A 26,931-nucleotide genomic window follows, 5' to 3' on the forward strand; every position below is an offset into this window, starting at 1 on the left:
GGTTTAGGCTACTCGTGATCCTTCTTGAGAGCCTGACAGCGGTGACTGAAATGTTCACCTTGCACAGTTGTGCCCGTATGCAAGTACCTGCCCACAAATTTGTTGAACCTGAATCCATAACACATAAACTTAACATTCAACGTCTTGTCCTCTCGTTCGTATAACAAGCTGTCGAAGAAACGTGCCCATTTATCCAGCCTTCTAAAGGAAGCTCAGACGTGATTTGTGCAGGAATCACTGAATGTACGCAATTGCTAAAAAGCAGAAGACAAGTGTGCTTACTGCAGGGGCTCTAAATGGCTCAAGTGGTGTCAAGAAAATGTACCGCCAGTCATTGTTTCTACAGAACGAGCTGTCGGTTGCACTCGTCAAAGCACAACATTTGTTTGCTTACCTCTCGGATGGCCTCAGTAATTTCGTCTACCTTTGAACGGCAGCTCTAACAAGTTATTTAGGCACGTATTATGAATTCACAAATGTACGGTACGGTACCCTCCGACATACGTCCCGAAAAATTGCGTTTTTATTGTTTTAACTTATTTTATTCGCAACAGCTAGTAAAACGAAGAATCCCAAGTACTTTTTGCTGGATATAAGCGAGGCCTGAACCTATACAAACTTATCCCTTCACCTAGCGACATTTCGGACGCTGGCTTCTACAGTCTCACTGGTGAGAAGAGGCCTATTTGCTGCTTGATTTCGAGCAATATTTTGTCGTGCGCTTTTTCGGCACATAAGTTGCCCCAGCAGTGAGCGTCCTGGGCATACTGGTTAACTTAAAGATTATCTGAAAAGAAAAAAAGGAATGTCATGTGGTGTTTCTGAATACACCACATAAAAATTTCATAGCTTTTATATAAAATTTGACTGTGAAAATCGTTCTGAATAGTTTGAACTGCATGTAAAGGTACGTCAGGACCCGCGAGTTTCCGTCTAAAACCTAATCTACACAATGGTTTGACTGAAAAGAATTCTACTCGAAGGCTCAGGACGCTGTTATTATACTTTTCAAAGAGAAACTACATTGAAGAGTAAAACCTATGCGTGTTCGATTGAGAAACGAGGAGGAGGAGGAGGAGGAGGAAAAAACTTTATTCTGGTCCTGTACAAGGTGCTGCCACCTGCCTGGCTTGTCCCATGTCGGGACCGGAAGGTCAAGCCTCCTAGCCCTATTACGGGCGTACTGGACAGCCAGCACTTGAGGGATATGATCTGAAGATCTGATCATTCCTAAAAACCAATTCCGGGAAATGCCAGGGCCGAGCGACCCACACTCCCAGAGCAGATGTTCAAGCGTGTATATCTCCTTTTCGCATGCTTTGCATAAAATATTCATGTCTGTACTGTCATACCATTCCTTTATTTTTGCAGGTGAATAATAAGACTGTGTTTGTAATTGCATGCCTAAGTGTAACTGCTTGTGCTCTGTTTAGCCTATAGTGAGGGGGTGGAAACTCCCTCCTTTCCATGTAGTAATGTTTTGTAATTTCATTGTATGTAATGAGCGTATCTCTCTGTAGGGTCTCCAATCCAGCAGAATCAAAACCGAGATTGTTTAGATTTGGTGAAACTTCGAAAGAATCATCTGCGTTGTGAAGCACTGGTTAAGGTACATCCTAAGGTGGGAGAGCGTTTTTTTTTTCAAGATCAATAAAGCGCTGTGAAGAAATGGAGTCAATCACGAAAAAAAACATATTTTAACACAAAAATAAAGCAGGAATTAGCAGCATGGCTGCAAATAGAAAATACTACTGTAGGCAATAGTTTTCCATATTACAAAATAAAAAGAGCATGAAACTGCATGTAGCATGCGTGGTGTTCGAACACTATTTCCCGCTTTCTATGTTTAGAAGCTGCGGGTCACAGGTACAAGGGCTTGATCTTTCCCTCCAAAATCTATATGTATCAATACAACCATATTCTCAGTCTTCTACTGCATTCCAATGTTGCAAATACGGTTGCCCGATCAGCGTTCAGCATAGAATGTTTATTAAATGAAAGCCAATGCAGTTTTCCTGTTGAACTCATAGGTGGCGCAATTTATTTTTGTGCAGCGCAAAGCAAGATGAACCGCCTGTTTGGATTGGACCTTCTGTCGGTCGTCGCAATCGTAATTGGTAAAGAGAATCATTTGCTTTCTATGCATTGCTCCTTTTTCACTTCATGGCAACACGAAAGCTACAGTTAGCTAAATAGATCTAATATCTAAAACAAATAAATCAAAAATCCACAAACAAGCACTACAATTGCGAAGCAGTGAAATCTTTCTATGATAATATGTCCCTCATGGAAGCGTGACAATTTTTTATAGTACCAGTTGCCACTCATAATTGAGCCAGTGAAATAAAAAAGTAGTTTACCGTTCTGCATTCTGATATCACGCATTCACGTCATTTGCATGAATATCGCAGTAAAAGTGCGCTGCAATTTTCCTGATGCTTGACGCCTATACAAATAATAAAAAGCTACCCTCCAAGCGCTCGTGCCAGGAGAATCAATTGCTTTGCTGACGCCTTCGCAAAGTAAATGCTGAACTAAAAGTTTTTGAAGTAAACGTTGTTTTCTGAAAGCAAATTAAGCTTATAAATCAACCCAATGTATATCAATCAACTTTATGGCGAAGCTGGTCAGCAATATTCTATGATGAAATTCTTCGTTTGCTTAAATTTTCCTAATGAATTATTTCAAGCATTTTTCTACCGTTGTCTCCCGGAGTGCGATTATTTATAGGTGAACGTTACCGATCGTTGATTGCTGATAAGCAAGTGGAACACGGGTGCCAAAACTCTCGAGTAAATCTCGAATATATGTATCGACTAAATATTAACCACTACCATCGAACATAAGCTGCAATAACTCGTGCGGTATATATATAGTTTAGGTTATTCTTCCTTAAGTTGAGCGTTATTCTTCTATCGACTATGATACTAAGCAATGGCTGTTGAAGCAAATAATGTTGAGCACTTGTATGCTTGGTAACCTGGAAATACAATAGCAGACCTAACTGTCTTTAGCTTAGAACACGCAATCCCGTTCTTAATAGATCCTGTTGGAGTTAGTTGTTGTCCAATCCTGCTGTTATTGCTTGCTCTTAGATTTATTGCATATGTCTTAAATATGAATTTTGTCAAATTATATACAAGCAAATCCGAAGTATGAGAAGGACGCGAACCATATGGAGAACTTACCTAGCGTTCTTGGTAGTGTCGAAATCTTAGCAGGAAATGAGCAGCTACTGAATTTTGGGAAACCATTTGTGGCGGGACACACTTTGAGCAGGACAGACGCCCAGTGGGCGTTTTCAACAACGAAACATTTATTTGCTGCTTCTCGAAGAGATTGTTACCAGGCAGCGAACGTAACAATTACACCACTGGCATGAACATGGTGACATGGAAACAGTGTCGAGTATGGTGGACCGGCTCCCTCTTTTTTGGGCAAATTGCTCCTTAACTACTGGCAACAATATTTGTTGACTTGTTCATCTGAGCACCAGAACATTTGTTCTAAAATTCTGCATCAATAACTATAAATGCAACTCATGATCTTTTGCCAGAAATTACTAATCATTTTGAAGAACGGTTATCGTTACAAAAGTCTTTGCTAGGCCTCAAACTGTTTCCTTCTACGTTTCAGCTTTGATCGTCATGGCTCCGAAAGAAGCTCTCGCTTGCCTCGGTGGAGGTGTGGGAGGAACCGGAGGCATCGAAGGCGCGGGCAAGAAGTGAATTTCCGCGCGTTCTGAATTACGCCATTCCAATGTTGCCATGCTCTGGATGACCGGCTCGCCTGCAATAAAATGCCTCTTGACAACATAATTGGGTAAACATGCTTTAATCACAGTGAAGATGCGGCTGGGTATAAAGGTTTGATGGTAATGCTCACAATGTTCTGTACAATTTACACAGTCGATATCATAAAGTTGTTGCGCATGCTCACGGAAACAGACGATGTGAAGTGGAGACGCACTATCGTTTCTACTCTTTGCGCAATTAGGGCGTAAGTATCCCAGCAGCAGCAGCAAACGACTTTATTGGGGTCCTGAGGAGCTAAGCGGGAGCCTGCAGGTCCCTACCTAGCCGTTGGCTAGCCTCATGTCGGAACAGAGAGGCCATGCCTCTCCGCTCGTTCACGGGCCCTCTGGACAGCCAGGAGCTGGACGTCCTGCCTCGGGTCTGTGATGGCCTTCGTCCAGTCTTCTTCTGTATTAAAATCCTGTAACACAGGGCACTGCCAGAGCATGTGATTTAATGAGCTAAATTCTGTGCCACAATCTGGGCAGAGTGGACCGATGTCCGGGTGGAGGATGTTCAAAAAGCCCCTAGAGGGGTAGGACCCTGTCTGGAGCATGCGAAGCGTGCTAGCTTGTGGCCTGTTGAGTTTATGAAGGGGGAAAGGAAAACTCTGCCTATTCCCTCTGTAATGAGAGGTGATTTCATGAAAAGTAACCAGTGGATCACTGTGGACGAGCTCTCCCGAACTCTCCCGAGACACCATCCCTTCGCGGCATATAAAACCTCGCGCACGGTCGTGGGCTATCTCATTGGGGTTTAGGTGACCCGGTAATACGTCTGGTCCCATGTGAGCTGGGAACCAGACTATGTGGTGAACAATGTCAGAGGGGTGTTTGCCGTTTAGAATCCTGGCTGCTTCTTTGGCTATCAATCCCGATGCGAACGCTCTAACAGCTGCTCGGGAGTCCGTGTACACCGTAGTGCGTTTTGAGTCCAGTAATCCGAGAGCTATAGCAGCCTTTTCTGCAACATCGACCGAGGAGGTTTTCAGCAAGGCTGCCGAGAGGAGTTCTCCCCTGTCATCGACTATGGCTACGGAGAACCTGTTGGCACTGGCGTGTCGCGCCGCGTCAACAAAGGTCTCCGTTCCGGATAGGTTCTTTAGGAAAGTTCTAGCCCTCGCTAACCTTCGACCTTTATTGTGTTGGGGGTGGACATTTCTTGGAAAAGGGTCCACAATAAAGGAGTTCCTTGTCTGAATATCAAGCTGCGTGATATTTCCCTGATTGAAGCTAGGACGGAGGCCTGCCGCATCCAGAAGTCTTCTGCCTGCTTTGGAGTTTGATAATCTAGTAATTTGTGCTGATCTTTGTGCTTCTATTAATTCCGAAGTTGTGTTGTGTACTCCCAATGTCATGAGTTTCTCTGTGCTAGCCGTGATTGGCACGCCGATCACCCTTTTGATACTTTTGCGCATAAGCGTGTCTAATTTATCCATTTCTGTTTTCGTCCAATTGAGGGCCGCGACTATGTAAATGACATGGCTGATGAGGAAAGCATGGTGAGCCCTAAGGAGTATATCCTCGCCTATGCCACCTTTCTTGTTGGACACTCTCATAATTAATCGAATAATGTTTTCAGTTTTCGTGGTGAGTTGGGCTATAGTCTTAGCGTTGCATTCCTTTGAGTTTATTGAAAGCCCTAGTATTTTGATAGAGTTGACTCTCGGGATGGTGTGCCCATCTCTGGTACGAACGCTAATGGGCACCTGATCGAGTGGGGTGAGTCCCCTAGCACCTCGCCTAGCCTGTCTGTACAGCAGGAGTTCCGACTTTTCAGGCTAGAGTGCCAGTCCCGTACCTTTCAAGAAAGACTCTGTAACATCCAGAGCCTCCTGTAGAGCTTGTTCGACCGTAGCCTCCGATCCTCCAGGACACCAGATTGTAATATCGTCAGCATATAATGCATGACCTACGTAAGGAATTGCTGCAAGGCTTTCCAACAACTTGCGCATTGCTATAATAAACAGAAGGGGTGAGATAACTGCCCCTTGGGGAGTACCCCTGTTTCCAAGTGTGAAATATTCCGAGACTGATTGCCGCAACTTTATCGCCGCCGTCCTGCTCTCGAGGAAGGATGCAACGAAGGAGACGAATTTAACTCCTAAGTTCAAGGCGGATATCTCGTGAAGGATATAGTCATGTGCAATTGTATCGAATGCCTTGGATAGATCCAGTGCGAGGACCCCTTTTACATCTTTGCTTTGAGAGTCGATTATCTGTGTTTTGAGCAGGAGCATGACATCCTGCGTTGAAAGCAAGGGCCTGAAACCAACCATATTGTACGGGAATAGTTCGTTGCGCTCAATATGTCTCGATATCCTGTTATGCACTGCATGTTCCGCTACTTTGCTAATGCCAGAAGTAAGGGAGATAGGACGGAGGTTCTCCAAGCTGGGTGATTTACCTGGCTTGGGGATTAAGACCACTGAGGCCTTCTTCCAACTGTCTGGTACAACGCCCTCCTCCCATACCTCATTTATCTCCTTCACTAAAGCTTGAATTGCTTTGTCGTCCAAATTTCTAAAGAGCCGGTTTGTAACTCCGTCGGGGCCTGGGGCAGACCTTCCGTTTAAATTGTGGAGTAGTTCCCTGATCTCAGCTTCCGAGAAGGGGACGTCCAGCTCTGCGGCAGGCGCGCCCTCATACTGAGGGAGGGCAGAACCTGGGCTTTGGCCAATTGGAAGGTATTTGTTCGCTAGTTTCCGAAATATGGAGGCCTCTGAGATGCCCTCCATTTTTTCCTTATTAATTAATCGGTCTATGACTAGTCTCTGATTACATTTGGATTGCCCATCGTCTAAGAGATGTTTAAAGAGGGTCCATTTGCCTCCTTTGCGCATTTTTCCATTCGCTGCCGAGCAGGCGTCTCTCCATTGCTGTTTATTAAGTTCGGAGCAATGCTCCTCAATGAGTTTATTGAGCTCCGCGATCTTTTTCCGTAGACTGCGATTGAGTCTTTGTGTCTTCCATCTCTCGAGGAGAGAGCGCTTGGCTTCCAGGAGATGCGCTAACCTTGCGTCCATCCCTGGGGCATCAAAATCAGTAACTATTTCCTTGGTGGCCTTCTCGACATCCATTTGTATCTGTACAAGCAGTTCACTGAACGTGTCGTATACTGCCTCATCTTCACCTCTTATTTTCCTAAAGAGGTCCCAGTCTGTGTATCTATAGGTTTTGGGAGGAGCTGCTATTATTTCCATCCTGAGTTCTGTTATGTAGTGGTCGCTCCCCAAGTTCTCCTGTAAGTTGGACCACGTGGCCACAGCATTTCTAGTGAAGCTGAGATCAGGGGTCGTGTCTCTGGCGACCGAGTTTCCCAGCCTCGTGGGGAAACGTGGGTCCGAGACCAGCGTCAGGTTTAGGTCTGTACTCGCTGCAACTAGGTTGGCTCCTTTCTTTGTTCGTGTTACATAACCCCAGGCCGGGTGGGGAGCGTTGAAATCTCCTGCGACTATTAAGGGCTGCGATTTCGCAGCGGTTGCGACCCTATTTAGTAGTGACCGGAGATTATGCTTATGACCGGAAGGAGAGCTGTACAAGTTCAGAATGAAAATGTTTCGTCGAATTTTTCCGTGGGAGATGATTTCAATTAACTGTGCCTCGAGACCGGATTTCTTATCCGAGTTACAAATTTTGACTTCGTGCTCCTGAAAAGAGGTGTCTTTCCTGACGAATGTGGCGATACCTCTGCCATTTTCTCCATTTTGGCTAACCGAACGGTGGCCCGATAAATTTACGTTCTCACTAAGTGTTTCTTGCAAGAGCAGGACGTGTGGCATTATCGCTTGTGCTTTGATGAGCTGCAATAGAGCAGCCTTGCGCCTTAAGAAGCTGGCGCAATTCCACTGCCAGATAATTAGGTTTCCGGTTTGTCCCGCCATTTTGATTTCTATTGAACTAGCAGAGCCTGCAGGGGACTCGTGTTATCGGGATCCTGCTGTACTTTCTTAGCTTTTGCAGTGGTGCCAGTGGAGATGCTTTTGATTTTGCTAGCGTCTATCATTTTCATTTTAGACTCGAGGATGCCAACTCTACGTGTTAGGTGAGAGATGTTACTGTCCATATGCTCGACAGTGCTAGATTGAATAGCTAAGGCCTCTCTCATCTGCGTGAGCGATTCCTCAATTACCTTCAAAGACGCGAGTATGTTTGGCTCTGGCTTAGGGTCCTGAGCGGGGGACTCGTCAGTTTGCATTGGCTCTCTTTCCGTGGTCGCGGGGGGGGGGGGGGGGGGGAATAGCTTTGCGCTTATTCGACCCTTCTGCTTGAACTGGGATGGGTAAGGCTACTTCGCGGGGTTCACGCGAGCTACGGAAGAGCTCGAACTCAGCGCTCAGCGTTCGTAGTGCCTCTTTTAGCTCTGCATTTTCCTTCTTAAGCATTAAAATCTCAGATTGCTCTCTTTTATGCTCCGGCGAGATGCCCTGTGTTACCCTTTTGCCGCTTGAGATGTTCATCCTGGCCTTGTCTGCCCAGGACATTGGTTCCTGGATTCGGACCCTGGAACCCGATCGTCCTTTCGAACGGGAGCGTCTGCTGCTATTGTCGCGCCCTCTGGAGCGAGAGCGCGATCTGCTGGATCGCCCTCTGGATCGGGAGCGGGAGCGTCCTCTCGATGCCGATATGTTGCGGTGAGGGGAGTAGAAGGGTTTCTCTCCCGCCATTGCTTCTCCGCCGCTAGCTGTGTCGAAGCCACGCGGTCCTGCCGCCCGCTGCGCGTGCTGTGCGCGCCTGCGGCGCCGCCGTCTTTGGCGCACGATGTATGGCACCTGGAAGCGCTGTTTGCACTTGCGGTCTGCCGTTTGGTGTGCCCCACCACAGATGGCGCACTTGGGGTCACAATGATGATCCTCTGGTGGTGTGAGCATGCCACATCCGCGGCATTTTTTCTGGTCTTCGCCCTTCGGGCAAACGTCGGACCTGTGGCCCAATTCTCCACACGCATAACAAACGTCTACTTGCCTGCGATACAAGGAAGAAGGGTAGCGAACACCATCACATACGACGTTTAGGGGGACCTTGTGTCCGTCGAACAACACGATCACTGTTGTTGTCTTCTTGATTGTTCGAGCCCCTAGAGCGCCGGGGTTTCTCCGGTTGACGATCATCTTCGTCAGTTCTGCGTCACTGATGTCCACGTTGATTCCGCGGATCACTCCTTTACATGTGTCGTCCGACGCAGCCACGTAGGCCGCCACTTCTATGACGACACTTGCCATACAAATCTGCTGAACCTTGGCATAGGCGCGCGCGTTTGCCTCGAACGGTGTGGCAACCACGAGAATGTTCTGGAAGGGGTTCGTGCAGAACGTGTCGTCGAACACCTGCTCCGCTGTTAGGGAAGCCGCCTTGGCGAGCGCACGCTTGAAAATATTAAGGTCCGTCTTCTTAACGTCCAGCCCTCCACGAGGCTTATAATGGTCTTAAAGTGATTCCTAGGAAGGTTCGCGATTCTGGAAGCTTCCACAACTCGTCGCAATACCTCCTGTGGTGCGGCATTGGGGGCGCCGCCATTACCGCTTCCTTTCGCTGACGTGGGCGCGTTAGGATCACACCGCTCGGCAAGTTTCTTCTTCTTGCTCACGACTTCGATCCAGCCTGAGCACTCCGCTTCCTCCGGATTGATTTCCATGCCTTCTACAACCGAGGTATTGGGGTTGGAGGGCATTTCCTAGCTCGACGACGCGTTGGGCCTAGGCTCGACGCCTGCCCGACGGCCCCGTATGGTTTGGCTCGTTAGGCATAGCTGCGCGCCAACATGGCGTGCGGCGGAAAAGTTTCGGAAAGTCCGAAAAATCCACCCACCGGTAAGATTTCGGTAGCCGCCTGTTCCTTGGAGTAAACTGCGTCGATTGATGCACAGTTCCTGCGGGTTGAGGCAAGAAATCTGGTCCAAAAGGTTTGTAGAAACGGGAGCCGACGCGCTCGCACATGTGCGTTCAAAAACGTCGTCTTCTTCCTCAGAAAAACCCGTAAATATCCCACATTTGGTTATTGAACGAGGTATGCCCCCGTATATACCAAGACATCATTGTCTGGATGGTTCAGGTTGTGTTTAAGATTTGTTTAATATACACTGCTTGGATGCGCCTTATTCTGCTCACTGATGGCACAGCGAGTTTCTCGACTCGTAGTCTCGATGTTTCGATTCGATAAGTTATTACCAACATTTCAGGCTCCAGGTTTATCATCCCTGCGATGCCTACGGTTGGACATATCATACCTTCCAGGATGCCAAAACACAGACTGGAGCAGACGAACTGTTGATTGAGAATTTAGTACAAATACAGAATTACAAAGCAAAGCGTAATACGGCATATTCGCCACCCTAGATGGACTGAAAGAAAATTATCCGCTTTTTCAGTACATGCAGTGTGGGCTTCTACCGGCGGCAACTTATTTTCTTCGGGGTTTAATTCGCTATTCATGTTATTCAACGCGATAGCAATATAGCTGGGCTTGACCAACCTTTGTGGTGCCGAAAAGCCAACATCGACCAACCCAGAATGGGGTGGAGTGTAACACAGCGACTCAAAGAACACCCTTTGGCGGCGTAAGAATGTGAGAAAGTGCCACGTACTGCGCTGCACGGGGGCCCCTTGCGGTTCCTCCCTACAAACAAGGCAAGCAGGATTGCTGCAGCCAATCAAGTCACCTTGCCCACAATTCTAGCACATAGGAATGGAGTCGTTAGGATGATCTTCCACGTCACCTTCTGTAAATAATAAATATTTGTGGCTACTGACTCTGTTATCAGCTACGCCGACACGGAAGCCCTATTCAGCGGTAACTTGGGTGAAGTCGCGAAATCCTTAGTCGACAACATCCTGCGACGACATTGTGCCCCTCAAGTCCTTATCACCGACCACACCGCCTTTACTGAGAAGCTTACTCAATCCATCCTGCAAAATAGTCTGACAAGACACCGCAGGACAACCGCCTAGCACGCGCATACAAATCGTCTTACGTCGCGCCTGAATAAGACCCTAGCTGACATGGTATACCCACGTACATTGACGTCGAACAGATAACATGTGATGCCATCCTTCGGTACATTGCCTGCCTTTCCAGCATGGCAGCGCGTGAAACGGCGCAGGTCACAACGTTCACGTTGGTTTACGGAAGGAAGCACACGGCGACACATCTCGATGAGGCCAACGACAGAGATAATCTCGACTTCGCCACCTGTCTAAAGCGCAACACAGTGCATCAACACGCCCGTAAAGGACGGACAACCAGCAAAGGACGGACAGAGGACAGTGCAATCTTCGACGAAGCTACGCAAAATAGCAGCCGGGCAACCGTCGGCTTGACGAGGGCTTAGTGAGAAGCACTTGCGCCGCTATTTCCGAAGCTGCAAGATCATCCGACGCAATGGCGCACTTGACTATGAGGTCATGCCAGACGTCATCTCGGAATCAAAGCAGTGCCGTGCGCGACATTAAATTGTCAACGTGGTGTTCTTTAAGCGATTCTGCGCCCGCTTACGAACATCGGGACTTTGTCACTGCGTTGAATTTATCTTTACTATGTTCCTTGTGTTTATTGTTTTTGTTTTCTTTAAAAGGGGACCATATGACACGTGTACTTCATTGTTACTTATCCCGTAACCACTTTGTACTAGCTCCAAGTATCGGAAGGTCTTGGAATGTTATCTGTGGTTCTAGGTTTGCGTCACCTAAATGTATGTGGTATAAGAGCTGTGTAGTACTTTCTAGAAGGCACGCGGTAACCAGCGAGGACGTTGTAGTTTCTGATATGTTACGTGTAAAAGCCGTCGCGCTTAACCCATTGATCAGATTTGGGACGACCAACAATTATGCTCACCGCAATCGTTGTGGTTTACTGTTACTTATCTTTCTGGGCACATTTCCCCGAATAAAGGAATAGTTTTGTGGCTCACACTTTTCACTGCTCTGTTCTCAACTGCCAGTACATATTGATAATATAGAGGCATGAAAAGTTTTACACTCTCTCGAACTTCAAAAATTTTGAACATGCGTGGAAAGCATCATCTACGTTATTATAATAAAGGTTTGATAATACTGACAAACGAAATGTCACTTAGAAAATAGGCATGTTTAGAATGTATTGACACATTTTGCGACGTAAGGTCATCTCCGAAATAATTAAACAGTCAGGATTGCAATATGTCGGTCTTCCTAACCAACCCAGTATGCAAAGAACGAATTCAATACAGGTCACTGATAGCAAGCTTTCTTCCTCTTAGGGAATATAAATAAAGATACCACAATGACCTATAAACCTTTCGTAAGTCAAGTACTCAAGAACTTTTACATGTGATAATACATATTATCGAAGGCGGTGAACGCTTACATCACAGGAGATCTTGAACAGTCGTATTGATGGTTGTCGAGTCATTGTAATTCTAAACACACGAAGTCACGCTTTCTCTTTCAGCGTGGAATGCTCACGATATCTCGAGTTCTTCTTTTTTCAGATATTAGAAAAGGCATCAAAGTGTGCATGTAATATCATAAAGAAACGCACAAGCGATGGTGAGGGTCAAACTCTCTTTGACGGCAACACATCCCTGATGTCTAATCAATTCTAATCCTGATCTAACCCTCAACCCACGATTGAAGGCGTTTCTCTTTGCTTCCACAAAGTCGGTCTTCGAAACATATAGCCTGTGCGTCACGTGACACTTTCTCACATTCTTACGCCGCCAGAGGGTGTTCTTTGTGTCGCTGTATTACATTCCACCCCATTCTGGTTTGGTCGATGTTTGCTTTTCGGCACCACAAAGGTTGGTCAAGCCCAGCTATATTGCTATCGCGTTCAATAACACGAATAGGGATTTAAATTCCCAAAAAAACGAGTTGCCGCCGGCAGAAGCCGACACTGCATGTTCTGAAAAAGCGGGTAATTTTCTTTCAGTCCATCTAGGGTGGCGAATATTCCGCATTACGCTTTGTTTTGTATTTTTTTATTTGTACTAAATTCTCAATCAACAGTGCCTCTGCTCCAGTTTCTGCTTTGGCAGCCTGGTAGGTATGATATAGCCAACCGTAGGCATAATAGGGATCTAAACCTGGAGTCTGAAATGTTGGAAATAACTTATCGAATCGAAACATAGAGGCTAAGAGTCGAGAAACTCGCTGCGCCATGAGAGAGCAGAATAAATATTTTAAAAAATCTTAAACGCCACCTGAACCATCCAGAAAACGATGTCATGGTATATACGGGGGCATACCTCGTTCAATACCTACATGTCGGATATTTACGTAAAGTTAAATCGTAAAGAGCCGAACACTGAAAATATTCACAGTGTGATCCCAGGTCTCCCTAATTTCGCAAGGAGTAGCAAAGATAGCGCGTCTCGTCTTCACATAATTCGTTTCCATGTACATGCGCAACAACGTAATGAAAACGAGTGCGTAAATTGCACAGAACATTGTGTCCATTACCATCAAACCTATCTACCCAGCCGTATATTCATTGTGAATAAAGCATGTTTACATAATTATGTTCTCAACACGCATTTTATTGCAGGCGAGCGGGTCATCCAGAGCATGGCAACAGTGGAATGGCGTCATTCAGGACGCACGAAACTTCACTTCTTGCGCGAGCCTTCGGGGCCTCCGGCTCCTCCTCCCGCACCTCCGCCGAAGCTAGCGAGAGCTTCTTCCGGAGCCATGACGATCAAAGCTGAAACGTAGAAGAAAACAGCTTGAGGCCTTTTAAAAACTTTTATAATAATAACGGTTCTTCAAAATGACGTGTAAATCCTGGCAAAAGTCATGGGTTGCATTTATAATTATTGAGGCAGCATTTTAGAACAAATGTTCTGGATGTCAGATGAAGAAATCAACAAATATTTTTGCCAGTAGTTAAGGAGCAATTTGCCCAAAAAGAAGGGAGCCGGTGCACCCTGCTCGACTCTAGTTTCAGATAACCATGTTCACGTCAGCAGCATAATTTTTACGTTCACAGCCTTTAACAACCTCTGTGAGAAGCGGCAAAGAAATGTTCGGCAGTTTAAAACGCCCACTGGGGGTCTGTACTGCCAAAATTGTGTCCCGCCACAAATGGTTCCCCCAAATGCTCAATTCCTGTTAAGACTTCGACACCACCAAGAGCGCTAGGCAAATTGAGAATATGGTTCACAACTCCCTCATTCTTCCAATTTTCTTGTATTCAATTTCACAGAATTAATATTTGAAGGCATGTGTAATAAATCTGATAACCAATAACAGCAGGATTAAACGGCTAACTGCAACAGGGTCTAATAACAATAAGATTGTGTGGTCTAAGCTGAAAACAGGACTGCTGCTGTACTACCAAATTACCAAGCACACAAGTGCTCAACATTATTTTCTTCAACAGACATTCCTTAGCATCATAGTCGCTCGAAGAATGACGCTCAATTTGAGGAAGAATAACCGAAACTGTACCGCAAGAGTTATTGCAGCGTAAGTTCGATGGTATTGGTTAATATTTAGTCGATACATATATTCCACATTTACAAAAAAAATTTTGGTACCCGTATTCCACTTGCAAAGGCCTATTAGCAATCAATGATCGGTAATGTTGCGCTATATATAATCGAACTACATGATACATTGGTAGATAAATGCTTGAAATATTTCATTAGGAATATATGAAAAGCAACAATTTTATCATAGAATGTTGCAGACTAGCTTCGCTCTAAATTTCATTGATATACGTTAGGTTTGTTCATAAGCTTACATTGCTTTCAGAAAACAACGGTTTCTTCAAAAACGTTTAGTTCAGCATTTATGTTGCAAAGGGCACAGCAAAGCATTTGATTCTCCTGGCGTGAGCGCTTGGAGGGTAGCGTCTTATTATTTGTATAGCCCTCAAGGTTCCGGAAAATTGTAGCGCACATTTCTTGCGAAGTTTATGGAAATGACGTGAATACGTAATATCAGAACGCAGAACGGTAAAATACTTTTTTGTTCAGTGGTTAAATCACGAGCAGCAACTGGTATCATAAAAATTGTCACACTTCCATGATCAACATAAAATCATGCGAAGATGTCACTGCTTCGCAATTGTAGTGTTTATAAATATTCGATTTGTTTGTTTTAGAATTTAGATTTAATTTAGCTAATTGTAGCTTTTGTTTTGCCATGAAGTGAAAAAATAGGCAATGTATAGAAAGCAAATGGTTATCTTTACCAATTAAGATTGCGGCGACAGACAGAAGGTCCACTCCAAATAGACGGTTCATGTTGCTTGCGCTGCAGAAAAATAAATTGCGCCACGTATGAATTCACCTGGAAAACTGCATTGGCTTTCATTTAACAAACATGTTATGCTAAACGCTGACCGGGCAACCGTATTTGGAACATTGAAATGCAGTAGAAGACTAAGAATATGGTTGTATCGATACATATAGATTTCGGAGGGAAAGATCAAGCCCTTATACCTGTGACCAGCAGCTTCTAAACATAGAAAACGGGAAATAATAGTCGAACACCACGCATGCTACATGCAGTTCTATGCTCTTTTTTTTTGTAAAATGCATATCTATAGCCTACATTAATATTCCTATATGCAGCCAGGCTTCTAAATTCTGCTTTATTTGTGCGTTAAAATATGTTTTCGATTCTTCGTGAATGACTCCATTTCTTCACAGCGCTATAGTTATCTTCAACAAGAAACAGTGTCCCAGCTTGGAGTGTACCTAAACCAGTGTCTCACAATGCAGGTGATTCTTTGGAAATTTCGGCAACTCTAAGGAATCTCTGTCCTCAATCGAACACACATAGGTTGGACTCTTCATTGTCCTTTCTCTTTGAAAAATATAATAACGGCCTCATTAGCCTAAGAGTACAATTCTTTTCACTGGAACCATTTTGTAGATAAGGTTTCAAACGGAAACTTGCAGGTCCTGACATACCTATCCACGTGGTTGAAACTATGTAGAACGATATTAACATTAGAAATGTTCCAACTAAGCTATGAAAATTTTATATTGCGTAGTAATAAACACCACATGACATTTTCTTTTCTTTTCAGATAATGTTTAAATAAACCAGTACACCCAGGACGCTCACTGCTGGTACATCTTATGTGCCGAAAAAGCGCGTGAGAAAATATTGCTCGAAATCGAGCAGCAAAAAGGCTTACTCTCACCAGTGAGACTGTCGATGGCAGCGTCTGAAATGTCGCTGGGGAAATGGGTAGATTTGTAAAGCTTCAGGCCTCGCTTATATGCTGCAAAAAGTACTTGCGATTCTTCGTTTAACCAGCTGTGGTGAATAAAATAAGTTAAAATAATAAAAGCGCGATTTAGCGGAACATCGTTCTAAAAAATATTTGACCTTTCGGATGGAAGTGCAGTGGTTCGATAAAAATCATACACGGCATTCAGGAAAAAACAAGCTCACTAATGAAATGTTCCTGGCGATAATAGTACAACATTACAATAGAAAGAATGCCCAAGCGAAAACTTGGATAATTGCTTCAAACCTCCGGCAATAATGCGTTTTACTAATTAGAGGGCAGGAGCGCCTATGTTGAGCAGTGGGCACGTGCTTGCTTTGTATTTTTGGTTCTGTAAAATGACATTAAGTGTAGAGCAGCTGCCATGAAGCAACGATTCCATTACAGCATCGTTACTTTCTCTCTCTCAATTTCATATTGCCTTTTCCTGTCCTCATGCAACCGCTATAACCCGGTTTTAGAATTAATTGCATATCGTGGATAGGGCAGTGACAACAAAAAGAAGGCCGTTGCAAAACCCTTAGAAAGGAGGCACCAATTTTCTTTTGATCTCATCTAGCTTGTATTGCATTTCTGTTGCAGCAATTGCTGGTTTTACTACTTCTATATACTCGTCAAAAGAAGCTCATGGCACCGACCTGTTTCTCTACCCTTGTTGAAGATGTGCGCCACAAAGCAGCGACCAAATAAAAGAATTGAAGATAGCCCACATTAACAACACTGACGTTTAACTCTAAAAGTGAAAACTACAAGTGGTAATATACATAGAATATTACGTAGTAGATAACTAAAATAAAAATGTTTGATTCAATCTGCACAAAGCATTCCACTTGATAACACATCTTAAAAGTTGTCAGTGGAACTATATCAGTGAAATTCATATTGTTAGTATTAATAAGAAAGGGTTATAACAAAGAAGGTTAATTAAGTTCGAACGGCAGAGCTTTTCCCAGCTGATTAGATTATGAAATGAATCCTCTTAAGCAAGCTGCTTCTTTTTTCGTTTGAGATGTGCTGCTCATAGTAGATTTCGCGACTGCAATTTTATTTGTTTAATAGGCATGCGTTTTGAGACTAGTGAACTCAATTCTTTTGGCTTCACAGCTTAGGCTTCGGTCTTTAAAATTTCGTGCTTGCGTTATTTCAAAGAATTTTTTTAGCTTTGACGGACTTCACTTGCTAGGTGATTAGGCTTTTGACATTTGTTACCGATATTGAGCAATATTCAAGTCAATTATGTTGCCTTTGTTCGTAATTATATTACTTTTTTAACGATAGCTTCAGTTGGAAATCTGTGCATGACACGGACAACTAAAAAACATTTCGTCTTTTTTTGTGAAATGACTAAGCACGTTGTTCAGCGAGGTAAGTTACTGTAGTGACTATATGACGCGAAAAGGGAACATTTCTTTCAAAATTAAATTAATAAAGCGCGCAGTGGATAGTCTCTTATGAAAGAACTGAGTGGACTGTTATGATCAGACAGTAAATCAAACTGTTTTCTTCCTTCAATCCTCACATAAAAAATTATTTTGGCAATATAAGTATTAGGTATAGTATGGTCAATTGACTTGTAATGCTAAACAATATGGGCCTAACAACTACAAAAAAAATTTATATTGAATTTTTCGTTTCGTTTCATACCAGTAAACAATTCAATTTCACATTATTACCAAAATACACAGTTTGTGGACCAAAATCTTTCTTTTCGATGCAAGATGTACCAAAGTAACGAACTCAAAGTACAAGAAATATAATGGAGATCAGTACTACCAAAACCTAATTCTAAAGTGTCTATTTGAAAACGCTGCTCATTGCATTGGCAAAATGGTGTAAACACCAGAAAAACCGTGTACAAGAAGAGCTCTTGCCGAGATAAGAAACTGTTTCACGGGAACGTAAAGAAATAGCTTCGTTACGTTTGTTGTGTTTTTAATATTTTCGGCCGTATAGATGGTGTGTGGGTGTCAGAGTATCATGGAGGTATATTTTTCGTGAAGAAGGTTGGAAAACAGCAGGGTAAATGAAGAAATGAATCAGTTTCTGCCACGTGTTCACACCTGTACCACTCACTCGAATGCATTGAAGGAGGTCCTCTTTTTATTAACAGTGATGTGTCCTTACGATGAAGATATTTCGCATTCGCAAGTTTACGTGGAGCCTACTGATGAGTGTTTATGTGAGAACTACGTGGCAGAGAAACGCACTATATCACTCCATATACGCGTGTGGTTAAGAGCACGATGCCAATCACACAGTCAATTCGTTATCACCAGGAAAATTCAAGAAGCCTTTCAAAGTGTAGCTTTCGCAATGAAGAAATTCGTGAGAGTTGCAATAATCTTTAACAAATGTTGAACATTTCCCTTGCAAACAGTCATTGTGGCTTTAATTTAGCGATCAGCTTCTACGGCATCCTTAATCCTATGATATATTTGAAAGAAGAGCTATAAGAATCATGTCAAATAACAAATCTGGCATGGTTTATAGTTGGCCCTCCATCCCATACTAAGATATTTTTCGCAGGTGAGTTCGCTGTCAGTGTTGATGTCCGAGAACAATGGTAAAGACTGCTGGCCACACGACAACGGGATTCTCAAAGAGAACGATGGTGTTTGCATTGCTTTTTTTGCTGTATCAGACTTCAGTCTCTAAGTGCTACATGTTCGTTAAATGATGGAGCTTACTTTCGTAAAAGAAAGTATCTGCTTTATTCATTGAAACTGTAAAGTGTAAATTTAACATCCCACTTTAAGGCTCAAGGGTGAATGCAAGGTGATTGTTCAGTTCAGATAGTTGTCGGCTGAGATAGTACTCAGTTGTCCGCGTCAGAGTAAATAGTTATCATCATCATTAGTCTATATATTGTGTACAGCCCTCCCACTGTGATCTCGTATTAACCCTATCTTGCGCTAGGTGATTCCAATTCGCAGCTGAAATTTTCCTAATTCGATCTCCCGAAGTAGTCTTCTGCCGTTCTCGACTGCGCTTTCCTTCTTTTGGCACCGATTCTTTGCTTCCAGTGGTGCGCCGCCCGTTATCTGTCCTACGCCTTACATGGCCGACTCCGTTCCATTTTGTTCTCTTAACCTCAAGAAGAATATCGGCTGTCCCCGCTTTCTAGCTGATCCACGCCGCTCTCTTCCGCTCACTTAGCCTTACGACCAACAGCTTTCATTTCATCGTTCTATGCGCGGTCGTTAAGTTATTCTCAAACTTTGTTAACCTCCAAGTTTCTCTCGATATGTTATCACCGGTGGAATGCAAAGATTGTACACTTTTCCTTTCATTGACAGTAGTAAGGCCCCAGTCAGGATTTGGTAAAGCCTGCTGCAAGCACTCCAACTCATCTTTAATATTTGGGAAATTTTCTTTTCATGCTTTAAATGGGATCCCCGCGATAGGACAACTAAGCGGAACCAAAAGGGGCCGCGTGTGAGCCCCGTAGCTATTGTGCACGCGATTAAAGGGATAAAGTAGAAAATTGTAGAACGACATGAACAACTCCCGGTAGAGATTTGTGTTGCTCGATAAGTGCTGCATAATAGTGTTTTTCCAACCAAGAAAGACGCCAGCGAATACGCGCAAAATGCTTCAAGCGGTGAGCCACACGAGAATTTCGCTTCCACTTGCAGGCTTCTCTCACGCTTGGAAAAACACTTCTATATAGCACGTATTCAGAACACAAACCTGTATGGGGAGTTTCTCATCTCGCTGTACAATTTTCTAAATGACACTTTTCATGTCATTTTAATATGTGAAAAGTTTCTTAAGTAAATACACTGACTATCTCATGAGGCGGAATGAAAAATAATTCGAGTATCTCCAAGCGACGGGAGCAAACAATATTACCGTGGTTGTGTTCAGCTACATGGTATTCGCATATTTTTAAACTGTGGATAATGTTAGCTGGGACACCCTTATAGATAGATAGATAGATAGATAGATAGATAGATAGATAGATAGATAGATAGATAGATAGATAGATAGATAGATAGATAGATAGATAGATTGACAGACAGACAGACAGACAGACAGACAGACAGACAGACAGACAGATAGATAGATAGATAGATAGATAGATAGATAGATAGATAGATAGATAGATAGATAGATAGATAGATAGATAGATAGATAGATAGATAGATAGATAGATAGATAGATAGATAGATAGATAGATACGCCATTTAACTTTTTATTACATCGGAAGTTAAATTGTGGGGTTTTACGTGCCAAAACCACTTTCTGATTATTAGGCACGCCGTAGTGGAGGACTCCGGAAATTTCGACCACCTGGGGTTCTTTAACGTGCACCTAAATCTAAGTACACGGGTGTTTTCGCATTTCGCCCCCATCGAAATGCGGCCGCCGTGGCCGGGATTCGATCCCGCGACCTCGTGCTCAGCAGCCCAACACCATAGCCACTGAGCATACATCGGAAGTCATGTTTTAGAACAAGGCCTTCATTGCACCCGATTTAGTTCTGTTTTTTTTGACACTTCAGCCATCGGTTTGAGTGGATAGATATCCAGTTATTCTTTTCTTCCGACCACCCATGATCTCGTTGATTTCTGCAACACCATGGCTGAGCGCGGCAGCTTCGTTGAGTGTCATCATGATTACTGCTGCAATTAAAAAATCATATCGATGTTAATAATTGAATTTGTAGCCGCATTGATGTACGAGTATGTTTAGCTTGCGATGTATGCAATCAAGCTCTTGGTAAGCATCAACTATGCTAATGTTTAAATGGCACACCAACAAACTATTGGCAGTAATTTTACCCCATCTACTTTAAATACCATGTTACCTGTCGTGTATGTTAGAAAAGCCTCTAATTTCACGCAAAAGCCTTCCGTAAGTAAGCATGCCTGGATTTTCGGACTCAATGGAACTTCCTACCAAACGATAACAGTCCTAGAAGTATCATTCTTTAAAATAAGTTATGGCCTACAGTCAAAAACACCGTCATGAATGCCATACCCAAAATCGCATTATTATGATTTCGGATGCTCAGAGTTATGTGCTAATTCCATCACTTCACGTTAGTGTATTGTCTGTGTGTTGACATCATAGACACCATAGCCCTTCGGTAGGAAAAACAGGACTTTTAGTGAACCAGACACCTGCCAACCTAAGCAATACTTATACAAATAACAAATACGAAGCATTCTGGATGCCTCATCTGAAAAAAATTAAGAAACATGTATTACAGAATTATGGTTATATTACCCTGGTCATATTCATCATTAATTCCGGGTTCTGCATGAAAAGTGCTACATTTGGATGTGCCGATGGATGCATATATGCGCTGTGAACGTTCGGCTGCGCAGATCAACTGTTTAGTCACGCAGCGTTGACTGCTCGATCTTCGCAGAAAATACAACCACACAAACTTTATTCTCTCGGTCCTCTTTGTGTCACTTGCAGTTAAAAAGTAACTGAGATATTTTGGGCCAAGGTAAGCCCCTCTTTTTCATACACATGGATTCCCGATGAAAATATCAAAGCTTGAGATAATTCAGGGCTACCTATTGCAATGGCGAAAACCGCAATAAGGTCGAGTCCTTGTAGTCGGTTCATATTGACTGATGCGGCAAATTATAAGGAAGAATAACACAAATCAGTCACGTTGAAAAAACATAACTTGTGAAAGTTTCACTAAAGCATAGGGTGGTCATTCTGTAACGTGCCAATGGTTTGGTCTGTGAAGAGAAAAGCAAAGTGGCTCTTGCATTATTGTAGGAAAATTCACGCGTGTACCTATTCACATCGCAGCCCTCGAATTTTTCAAAAGTGCACATTTGCCATTCCACATTGGTGTCTTCGCTCCAAATTCTCACATGTATGAGCAATGTTCTGTTATCAGAATTTATCAGTGGCTGATAACAATATATGTGACAACTTTCTGACACAACTTTTCGGACATGACACAATTTGAGCTCTAGACTGTTTCGTCACGCAGTGACCGCCAACTATGGAAATGCAGGGTGCAGCTGGGTCGTATGTTAGGATTGATGCGAGATACACGTTCATAAGTTCATTATCGTCTTTCATTGGCATCCCAGCGAATGCTTACTGAAAATACATTACCCATTCGCCTCAAATTCCCAACGTAAAACAGCGTCGTACTCGGCTCATACAGTCGATGATTCCACGATAGGAGCTTGTCCGCGTTTGGAGAGGCCAGCGCCGACGTGATTTACAATGCTTCTCAAGCAATGCACATGATAACCAACTCAGAAACTTCGCCGGCCAAAAGCAGCAGAGTAACACAAACATAGCAAGCAGAGTAAAGAGATTCCAGTAACACATGCCGCAATTTGAAATCAGGAATATTCCAGCTCATCTCGTGGCACAAGCATCTTGTGATTACTGACCCCGGCATGCTAAATAGTAGGTGCCAATAGACTCCTAGCATACTGCATACCAGTGGATAGTGCTTGGCAGGGCGTATAAGAATATCGCCGACGTAGATGTGGTGGTGAGTCTACTGTAATTTCATTTGTAACGCCATTTTTGTACGTCCCGTTGCGGACGGCACAAGCGTATTTCAGTAGCATACTAACACTGCCCCGGCGCCTCCTGGAAAGCATTCGTATACACTGAAGGCCTCAGAGGCACCTGTCTCACGATAAAAACTTATCGGTTTGTTGCTCTAACTCGTCACTCTAAATGTCAAGCATGACATCCTTCGCCCGAATTTGTGGGTGTTTCTCAGGGCGGGTAACGCTGGGACAAAAACATCAGCAGAAATTTTCGATGTACTCCTGAGGCATCGAACGGTGAATTACTGATCTAGGGTTAATTAAACGCACACTGCTTTTCTTTGGGTAAAAAGATTCTCTAGCAACAAAATTGTATCGGTTAAGCAATTCACACTTGCTATACTCCTGCTTTATAATTAACTTTCGTCCCTTTATTTTACACTTCGGCTTCAATACTCGACAAAGTACACCGCTTAACTATTATCGAAAACGTTTTTTTCTTGAGTTTAATTTCTCTGAATGCCTTTATTACAGAATGTGTAGGTGTGAACGGAAACCTATCTCCTGGGGCCAAGTTTGACTGAGATATTTGAGCAACATTCACCGAGCAGAGTAATGACGTCAAACGGAACTATTCTTGCTTTCACAAGGAACAAGAAAAATCTGAGGTTATGTTTGGCTTCGAGACTTCGACAGGTGGATTTTATTTTGCTAGAGCTCCTAAAGCTTGTTGAAGGTTTTCATCACGATTATACACATGAGCAGGTTTTGTCATTTGGATAAGTCGTAGGATTATCTACGCGTTTCGCGCAAACAATAAAAGCATAATCATAGCTCTCTGCCTGACTTTGTACTATGGTAGTTCAGCCTCGCTCCGTATACTTCACAGATGTAGAAGTTACGGAACCTTTCTTTTCCTTTACGCTATCACTGCAAAGACCGAGCTCTTCTATTTGCGCATCTAGCCTTTAATCGTGAGATGAGCCTTTAATCTGTTTTATATTGTTACGTGTAGAAAGACACAGACAAAAGAGGCTATTTACAGACTATTTACAGTAGACTGGAGCCAGAGCACCAGGCCGACATTCACTCGCGCCAAGGGCACAGACCCACTTCGTCGTCGTTCTCGCGGCGGCTCGTCTCTCGGGTATCTACCGATAATATCGTAACACTACCCCCCGGCGGCAAAAGCGCCATCACGGTGCAGTTAAATATCCAAGGCACGTGGAGAGTTGTAGGGCTTGAGTCGGGCGACCTGGACAATGTCACTGGTTGTCACAGCAGAGGACGTAGTGGGCGTGGCGAGAACGATTTCGTAGGTGACATCTGTTACTAGGCGAAGCACGCGATATGGGCCCGTGTAGCAGGAAAGCAGCTTTTCACAACGGCCAACTTTACGCGATGGTGACCAAAGCAACACGAGGGTGCCGGGGACAAAACTGACATCACGGTGACGGAGGTCGTAGCGCTGCTTTTGTTTGTCTTGAGAGACTTGTAGACGAGCGCGCGCAAGTTGGCGAGCATGGTCAGCATGGGCGATAGCATCACGGGCATAAGCGCTGGTTGATGCTGTGGTGGACGGAAGCACAGTGTCCAGTGGTAGCGTTGGTTCACGGCCATACAATATGTAAAAAGGAGAAAAGCCAGCAGTGTCGAGACGGGAAGAGTTATACGCAAAGGTGATGTAAGGTAGAGCCTGGTCCCAGTCACGGTGGTCGTCTGAAACGTATTTGGATAGCATGTCTGTAAGGGTGCGGTTCAAACGCTCAGTGAGGCCGTTCGTTTGAGGGTGGTAGGAGGTGGTAAACTTATGCTGTATTGAGCAGGCACGCATGATGTCGTCAATGACTTTGGCTAAGAACGTACGGCCACGGTCTGTTAGCAACTGACGCGGAGCACCATGAATCAAAATGATATCATGCAGGAGGAAGTCCGCAACATCAGTTGCGCAGCTGGTCGGAAGAGCGCGGGTTACGGCGTAGCGGGTCGCGTAGTCCGCCGCGACTGCAACCCACTTGTTTCCTGATGTAGATTCCGGAAATGGGCCGAGAAGGTCTAAGCCGACACGATGGACGGGCTCGGCAGGGATGTCGAGCGGCTGCAGGTAACCAGCGGCGAGCTGGGAAGGCTTCTTGCGTCGTTGGCAAAGGTCACAGGCGGCGACGTAACGTCGTACGGAACGGGCAAGGCCCGGCCAGAAAAAACGGCGACGTACACGGTCATAGGTTCGAGATACGCCGAGGTGTCCTGCCGTTGGTGCGTCGTGAAGCTCTTCTAAAACGGTTGAGCGGAGGTGTTTAGGTATGACAAGTGGGAACTCAGAGCCGTCCGGATGAAGGTTACGACGGTACAGAGTACCGTCGCGGAGGACGAAGAGGCGTAGTGTGGCGTCGGCCGGAGAGTGTTCAAAACGGTCGATGAGTGCTCTGATGTAGGCGTCACGACGTTGCTCGTCGGCGAAATGAAGCAGCTGCGACACAGAGAATACGCAAGCAGCACTGGTAATATTGGAGGAGTCAGGGTCGCCAACAGGGTAACGCGACAAGCTATCAGCGTCTAGGTGCAGGCGGCCAGACTTGTACACCACGGAATAAGAAAATTCTTGTAGCCTCAATTCTTGTAGCCAGCGGTCTGGCTCCAGTCTACTGTAAATAGTCTGTAAATAGCCTCTTTTCTCTGTGTCTTTCTACACGTAACATTCTGGTGGAGGTGCTGGGTAGCCGCGTGATGTGGTGTGTGATACGACGGCTCTTGGCTTGTTCAAGGCGACGGCATTCTTTAATGATGGCGTCGATTGTCGAGACATTGCCGAAAATAAGCAAATTGAAAGCGTCGTCGGCGATGCCTTTTAGGACATGTGACACTTTATCTGTTTCATACATAGCATCGTCAGCTTTGCGGCATAGAGCCAAGACGTCGAAGATGTAGGAAACGTACGGCTCTGTAGATGTCTGAACGCGAGACGCAAGAGCCTTTCTCGCGGCAACCTTGCGGCCAATGGGGTCGCCGAACAGTTCCCGTAGCTTTTCTTTGAAAGAGTCCCAACTGCCGATCTCTTCGTCATGCGTCTGGTACCACACGCGTGGCGTGCCGCGAAGATAAAAGATGACATTGGCGAGCATAATGGTTGGGTCCCACCTGTTATTAGCGCTGGCATGTTGATATAGCTTAAGGCATTCGTCAACGTCCTGTCCCTCCAGGCCAGAGAACACACCAGGGTCGCGATGTTGGGCAACCGTGACGACGGGAGCAGTCGGACCAGCCGAAGCCGTTGCAGAGGCGGGCTCGTCACCGGGAGGCATGGTGACAAGCTCGACGTACCGACCACTCCGGAGTTCTGTGGCGAGGACGGGGATCGCTGACCTCCACCAGAATGTTTCGTGTAGAAAGACACAGACAAAAGAGGCTATTTACAGACTATTTACAGTAGACTGGAACCAGAGCGCCAGGCCGACATTCACTCGCGCCAAGGGCACAGACCCACTTCGTCGTCGTTCTCGCGGTGGCTCGTCTCTCGGGTATCTACCGATAATTTCGTAACAATATCAAAGCAGCGCTTTCTTTGTCTGTTCTTATAACCATAACTATACGTTTTGCTGATGTCTATCCGTATCCGTATATTCGTATCCGTTTATAAACGTATCCACCTGTCGAAGTCTCGAAGCCAAACATAATCTCACATTTTTTTTGTTCCTTGTGAAAGCAAGGATAGTTCCCTTTGAAATCATTACTCTGCTCGGTGATTGTTGCTCAAATATCTCAGTCACACCTGGCCCCTACACATGCTGTAATAAAGGCATCTGGAGAAAGTATACTGAAGAAAAAAAAGTTTTCGATAATAGTTAGGCGGTGTACTTTGTAGAGTATTGAAGCCGAAGTGTAAAATAAAGGGACGAAAGATAATTATAAAGCAGGAGTATAGAAAGTGTGAATTTCTTAACCAATACAATTTTGTTGCTGGAGAAGCTTTTCACCCATAGAAAAGCAGTGTGCGTTTAATTAACCCTAGATTAGTAAATCACTGTTCGGTGCCTCAGGAGTACATCAAAAATTTCCACGGATGTTTTTGTCCCAGTGTTACCCGCCCTGAGAAACACCCACAAATTCGGGCGAAGGATTTCGTACTTGACATTTAGAGTGACGAATTAGAGCGAAAAACCGATAAGTTTCTATGGTGAGACGGGGGCCTCTGAGGCCTTCAGTGCACGAATGCTTTCCAGGAGGCGCCGGGGCAGTGTTAGTATGCTACTGAAATACGCTTGTGCCGTCCATAACGGGACCTACAAAAATGGCGTTACAAATGAAATTACAGTAGACTCACCGCCACATCTACGTCGGCGTTATTCTTATACGCCCTGCCAAGCATTATCCACTGGTATGCAGTATGCTAGGAGCCTATTGGTACCTACTATTTAACACGCCGGTGTCAGT

General features: G+C 44.5%; 1 long non-coding RNA gene across 1 annotated transcript; it reads right to left on the reverse strand.

Annotated features, from left to right (window-relative positions):
* Positions 1 to 13,283: 13,283 nt before the first annotated feature.
* Positions 13,284 to 15,988, reverse strand: LOC129384658 (uncharacterized). Its single transcript, XR_008612339.1, has 3 exons — positions 15,923 to 15,988; positions 14,963 to 15,024; positions 13,284 to 13,468 (listed from the first exon to the last, which is right to left on the reverse strand). It is a non-coding gene; the product is annotated as an uncharacterized lncRNA (long non-coding RNA).
* Between the last annotated feature and the right edge of the window lie 10,943 nt (positions 15,989 to 26,931).

This window comes from Dermacentor andersoni, chromosome 6 (genome assembly GCF_023375885.2).
Source record: "Dermacentor andersoni chromosome 6, qqDerAnde1_hic_scaffold, whole genome shotgun sequence".
Taxonomy (NCBI): domain Eukaryota; kingdom Metazoa; phylum Arthropoda; class Arachnida; order Ixodida; family Ixodidae; genus Dermacentor; species Dermacentor andersoni.